Genomic DNA, 6238 nt, shown 5'->3' with positions numbered 1-6238 from the left:
TCCCCTTAATGGAATAGGATACTGCAAAGGCTCCAAGAAAAAACCACAGCGCCTGGCAAACTCCAAGTCCATCAGATTCAGGGCAGCGCCTGAATCCACAAATGCCATAACCGAGTAGGATGACAAAGAGCAAATCAGAGTAACAGACAAAAGAAATTTAGGCTGTACAGTACCAATGGTGACAGACCTAGCGAACCGCTTAGTGCGCTTAGGACAATCAGAGATAGCATGAGTGGGGTCACCACAGTAAAAACACAGCCTATTCTGACGTCTGTGTTCTTGCCGTTCAGTTCTGGTCAAAGTTCTATCACATTGCATAGGCTCAGTCCTCTGCTCAGAGGACACCGCCAAATGGTGCACAATTTTGCGCTCGCGCAAACGCCGATCAATTTGGATGGCCAAGGACATTGATTCATTCAGACCAGCAGGCGTGGGGAATCCCACCATAACATCCTTAAGGGCTTCAGAAAGACCCTTTCTAAAAATTGCTGCCAGGGCACACTCATTCCATTGAGTAAGCACAGACCATTTTCTAAACTTCTGACAATATATCTCCGCTTCATCCTGACCCTGACACAAAGCTAGCAAGATTTTCTCTGCCTGATCCACTGAATTTGGTTCGTCATAAAGCAATCCAAGCGCCAGAAAAAACGCATCTACATTAAGCAATGCAGGATCTCCTGGCGCAAGGGAGAATGCCCAGTCTTGAGGGTCGCCACGCAACAAAGAAATAATAATTTTTACTTGCTGAATGGGGTCACCAGAGGAGCGGGATTTCAAAGCAAGAAACAGTTTACAATTATTTTTGAAATTCAGAAACTTAGATCTATCCCCAGAAAACAACTCAGGAATTGGAATTCTAGGCTCTAACATCGGATTCTGAACTACATAATCTTGAATGCTTTGTACCCTTGCAGTGAGATGATCCACACAAGAGGACAGACCTTGAATATCCATATCTAGACCTGAGTCCTGAACCACCCAGGGGTTAAGGGGAAAAGAGAGACAAAACACACTGCAAAGAAAAAAAAATGGGTTCAGAACTTCTCTTATCCCTCTTTTGAGATGCATTAACACTTTATGGGCCAGCTGTACTGTTATGGACCTGGTGGTTAGGAGCACCCGGAATGACCTGATGAGTAAACTCAAAATCGGGACTAGCTCTGGGGAAGTGGGACCTCTGCTGACCGCAAACCCTACTCCTATCACACACACTAGAAATAGCCGTGGAGCGTACCTAACTCTCCCTATACGCCTCTTCACAGCCTAAGAGCTAACTACACCTAAAGATAGAAATAGAAGCCTTACCTTGCCTCAGAGAAATTCTTCAAAGGTAAAGGCAGACCCCCACATATATTGACTGTGAGTTAAGAGGAAAGTCACAAACACAGGAATGAAACAGGTTTTAGCAAAGGAGGCCAGATTTCACTAAATAGTCAGAGGATAGAAAAGGGAACTATGCGGTCAGCACAAAAGACTACAAAAAACCACGCAGAGTAAGCAAAAAGACTCCCCACACCGACTCACGGTGTGGAGGTGCCACTCTGCACCCCAGAGCTTCCAGCTAGCAAAGGAATATCATGATAGCAAGCCGGACAAGAAATAGCAGTACTAAGAAATAGATTCAGGAAGCAGTAACAACAAATGAACTAGCAAAGACTTAGCTTCTGCTGGAGTAGACAGGTCCTCAGAGAAGGCCAAGAGAGATCTGAACCAATACTGGAACATTGACAGCTGGCATGAAGTAACGATCTGAGTGGAGTTAAATAGGAACCCAGCATAGAAATAAACAAGAGCAGCTGATAAAGCCAACCTCAGTGACCAGCTGTTCCGCTCGAAGCCACCAGAGGGAGTCCAAGAGCAGAACTAACCAAAGTACCATTCATGACCACAGGAGGGAGTCCGAGAACGGAATTCACAACAGGTGGGCTTACTGTTGGCTGGGGATTTATCAGGCTGCCAATTTAGCTTACAAATACTGAGGTAAAAATACTGACCAAATAACGTGTGAACGAGGTCTAATACAGGAGGAGATGACATACAGATATATACTATTTACAGGGGAGATGACACACAGGTATATACTATATACAGGAGGAGATGACACACAGATATATACTATATACAGGAGAGATGACACACAGGTATATACTATATACAGGAGGAAATGACACACACATATATACTATATACAGGGGAGATGACACACTGGTATATACTACATACAGGGGAGATGACATACAGGTATATACTATATACAGGAGGAGATGACACACAGGTATATACTATATACAGGAGGAAATAACACACATATACAGTTAGGTCCATATATATTTGGACAGAGACAACATTTTTCTTATTTTGGTTATAGACATTACCACAATGAATTTTAAACAAAACAATTCAGATGCAGTTGAAGTTCAGACTTTCAGCTTTCATTTGAGGGTATCCACATTAAAATTGGATGAAGGGTTTAGTAGTTTCAGCTCCTTAACATGTGCCACCCTGTTTTTAAAGGGACCAAAAGTAATTGGACAATTGACTCCAAGGCTATTTCATGAACAGGTGTGGGCAATCCCTTCGTTATGTCATTCTCAATTAAGCAGATAAAAGGTCTGGAGTTGATTTGAAGTGTGGTGCTTGCATTTGGAAGGTTTTGCTGTGAAGTAAACATGCGGTCAAAGGAGCTCTCCATGCAGGTGAAACAAGCCATCCTTAAGCTGCGAAAACAGAAAAAACCCATCCGAGAAATTGCTACAATATTAGGAGTGGCAAAATATACAGTTTGGTACATCCTGAGAAAGAAAGAAAGCACTGGTGAACTCATCAATGCAAAAAGACCTGGGCGCCCATGGAAGACAACAGTGGTGGATGATCGCAGAATAATCTCCATGGTGAAGAGAAACCCCTTCACAACAGCCAACCAAGTGAAGAACACTCTCCAGGAGGTAGGCGTATCAATATCCAAATCTACCATAAAGAGAAGACTGCATGAAAGTAAATACAAAGGTTCACTGCACGGTGCAAGCCACTCATAAGCATCAAGAATAAAAAGGCTAGACTGGAATTTGCTAAAAAACATCTAAAAAAGCCGGCACAGTTCTGGAAGAACATTTTTTGGACAGATGAAACCAAGATCAACCTCTACCAGAATGATGGAAAGAGAAAAGTATGGCGAAGGCGTGGTACAGCTCATGATCCAAAGCATATCACATCATCTGTAAAACACGGCGGAGGCAGTGTGATGGCTTGGGCATGCATGGCTGCCAGTGGTACTGGGTCACTAGTGTTTATTGATGATGTGACACAGGACAGATGCAGCCGAATGAATTCTGAGATATTCCGAGCCATAGTGTTTGCTCAGGTCCAGCCAAATGCAGCCAAACTGATTGGTCGTCGTTTCATACTACAGATGGACAATGACCCAAAACATAAAGCCAAAGAAACCCAGGAGTTTATTAAAGCAAAGAAGTGGAATATTCCTGAATGGCCAAGTCAGTCACCTGATCTCAACCCAATTGAGCATGCATTTCACTTGTTAAAGACTAAACTTCAGACAGATAGGCCCACAAACAAACAGCAACTGAAAACCACCGCAGTGAAGGCCTGACAGAGCATCAAAAAGGAGGAAACACAGCGTCTGGTGATGTCCATGAGTTCAAGACTTCAGGCAGTCATTGCCAACAAAGGGTTTTCAACCAAGCACTAAAAATAAACATTTTATTTAAAATTATTGAATCAGTCCAATTACTTTTGGTCCCTTTAAAAACAGGGTGGCACATGTTAAGAAGCTGAAACTTCTAAACCCTTCATCCAATTTTAATGTGGATACCCTTAAATGAAAGCTGAAAGTCTGAACTTCAACAGCATCTGAATTGTTTTGTTTAAAATTCATTGTGGTAATGTCTATAACCAAAATAAGAAAAATGTTGTCTCTGTCCAAATATATATGGACCTAATTGTATACTATATACAGGGGAGATGACACACTGGTATATACTACATACAGGGGAGATGACATACAGGTATATACTATATACAGGAGGAGATGACACACAGGTATATACTATATACAGGAGCAGATTACCTACAGGTATATAGTATATACAGGAGGAGATGACATACAGGTATATGCTATGTATAGGAGGAGATGACATACAGGTATATACTATATACAGGAGATGACACACAGATATATACTATATATAGGTGAGATGACACACAGGTATATACTATATACAGGAGGAGATTACATACAGGTATATACTATATATAGGAGATGACATACAGGTACATACTATATACAGGGGAGATGACACACAGCAGGTATATACTATATACAGGGGAGATGACATACAGGTATATACTATATACAGGAGATGACATACAGGTGTATACTATATATAAGGGAGATGACAAACATGTATATACTGAGGGGAAAATGAGAGGTGTGAGGTGAAAATGAAAAGGTGTGAGTGCAAAATGAGAGGAGTGAGGGAAAATAGTGGAGTGATCGGAAAATGACAGATGTGAGGTCGAAATGACAAGTGTTAGGGGGGAATGAGAGGGAAAATAAGAGGAGTGAGGGGGAAAATGAGAGATGTGAGGGGGAAAATGAAAGATGTGATGGGGAAAATGAGAGGCGTGATGGGAAAATAAGAGAAGTGAGGTGCTATAACTAACCACAGATATTTACTATGCCCAGGCAACGCCGGGCTCTTCAGCTAGTATATATATATATATATATATATATATATATATATATATATATATATATATATTCATCTTGTATCATCAATATTTTCCTGTATTATTTTAATCATATCTTTTTGAGGAATCATGTTTTTATAATTATTAATAAAGTGATATTTATTTTTTCTTTGAGTAAACTATCCCTGTTCTATATGTCTGCACTGTGATATCAGTGGCCCAAAGTCATTTAACCCTTTCATTATCGTCCTTCGGTGCCCACTTTGATGCCCATTTTTGTGCCAGTTGTACCATTTTTGTAGCTGTTGTTAAGTGTACTCACATCAGTGCACCTCACTACATTGTATGTTATTATTGTGAGGATTTTTTGTTGTTGTTAAACCTATAAAAAACAGAAAATAAAAAAATTGCCGAATTAGAAACCAACTCCAGCCTCGTGTTTTCCGGGGGCGCTCGGACAGGTGGCAGAACGCAATGTGAGGTAAATGTCGCCACATACTGTCATGGGCACGGGGCTGTGCACACTGGCAGGACTCCGCCATCAGTCACCAGCAGGCACTGGGCGCTATGATGACACAATGTTATCAGTGGCCCGCAGCAGCCGCCGCCAGGTTTCCTGCTCCGGCAGCCGTATATCCTGCTCCGTGCCCAGAGGAAGCAGCCGGCCCGCCCGGCTCCGCAGGTCACCGCTCACTACACAGTCACACAACTTTCTTTAGTAAGAGACTATAATGCAGGCGGAGTCCAGTGATGTCACAGGAAGCGCTGATGTTTCCTGTTGATGATCAAGGAGATTCACTTTGGCCAATTGCGTTTTCTGCAGCGGATCTTCATCACATGCAGCGGCTCGGACATTGCGCTGCAGAGGAGCCCGGAGCGCTGAGGGTTAATAGAGCGATCTGTGAGTACCTGGCTTTTGTTGGCTTCTCTGCTCTGTGCACTGCCGGAGTCTCCTCTTGACACCTGATGATCGGCCCCTCAGCTGAGTGCTTCGTGCTGATGCTCGGACTGTCGCACGACTTGTAGCCGGCGGCTCAGTGGTGTCTGTCACCTGGTGAATGCCTGGCTCAGTGGTGTCTGTCACCTGGTGAATGCCTGGCTCAGTGGTGTCTGTCACCTGGTGCGTGCCTGGCTCAGTGGTGTCTGTCACCTGGTGAATGCCTGGCTCAGTGGTGTCTGTCACCTGGTGAATGCCTGGCTCAGTGGTGTCCTGTCACCTGGTGAATGCCTGGCTCAGTGCTGTCTGTCACCTGGTGAATGCCTGGCTCAGTGGTGTCTGTCACCTGGTGAATGCCTGGCTCAGTGGTGTCTGTCACCTGGTGAATGCCTGGCTCAGTGGTGTCTGTCACCTGGTGAATGCCTGGCTCAGTGGTGTCTGTCACCTGGTGAATGCCTGGCTCAGTAGTGTCTGTCACCTGGTGCATGTCTGGCTCAGTGGTGTCTGTCATCTGGTGCATGTCTGGCTCAGTGGTGTCTGTCACCTGGTGAATGCCTGGCTCAGTGGCGTCTGTCACCTGGTGAATGCCTG

The 6238-nt window shown here is 43.8% G+C and overlaps 1 protein-coding gene across 2 annotated transcripts in view; it reads left to right on the top strand.

Annotated features, from left to right (window-relative positions):
• The first annotated feature begins 5470 nt into the window (after positions 1-5470).
• The window catches only part of CALCRL (calcitonin receptor like receptor), a 195211-nt gene continuing 194443 nt past the window's right edge, over positions 5471-6238 (top strand). Inside the window, exon 1 of one of the 2 annotated variants that reach the window (XM_077275406.1) lies at positions 5471-5611. The gene's annotated coding sequence lies outside the window, so the exon portion shown is untranslated. The remainder of the gene's footprint in view (positions 5612-6238) is intronic. The other variant, XM_077275407.1, reaches the window with a different exon arrangement.

The sequence above is a fragment of the Ranitomeya variabilis genome, chromosome 7, assembly GCF_051348905.1.
Source record: "Ranitomeya variabilis isolate aRanVar5 chromosome 7, aRanVar5.hap1, whole genome shotgun sequence".
Taxonomy (NCBI): domain Eukaryota; kingdom Metazoa; phylum Chordata; class Amphibia; order Anura; family Dendrobatidae; genus Ranitomeya; species Ranitomeya variabilis.
The sequence above is the reverse complement of the archived record's forward strand: the minus strand, read 5'-3'. Positions and strand labels throughout refer to the sequence as shown.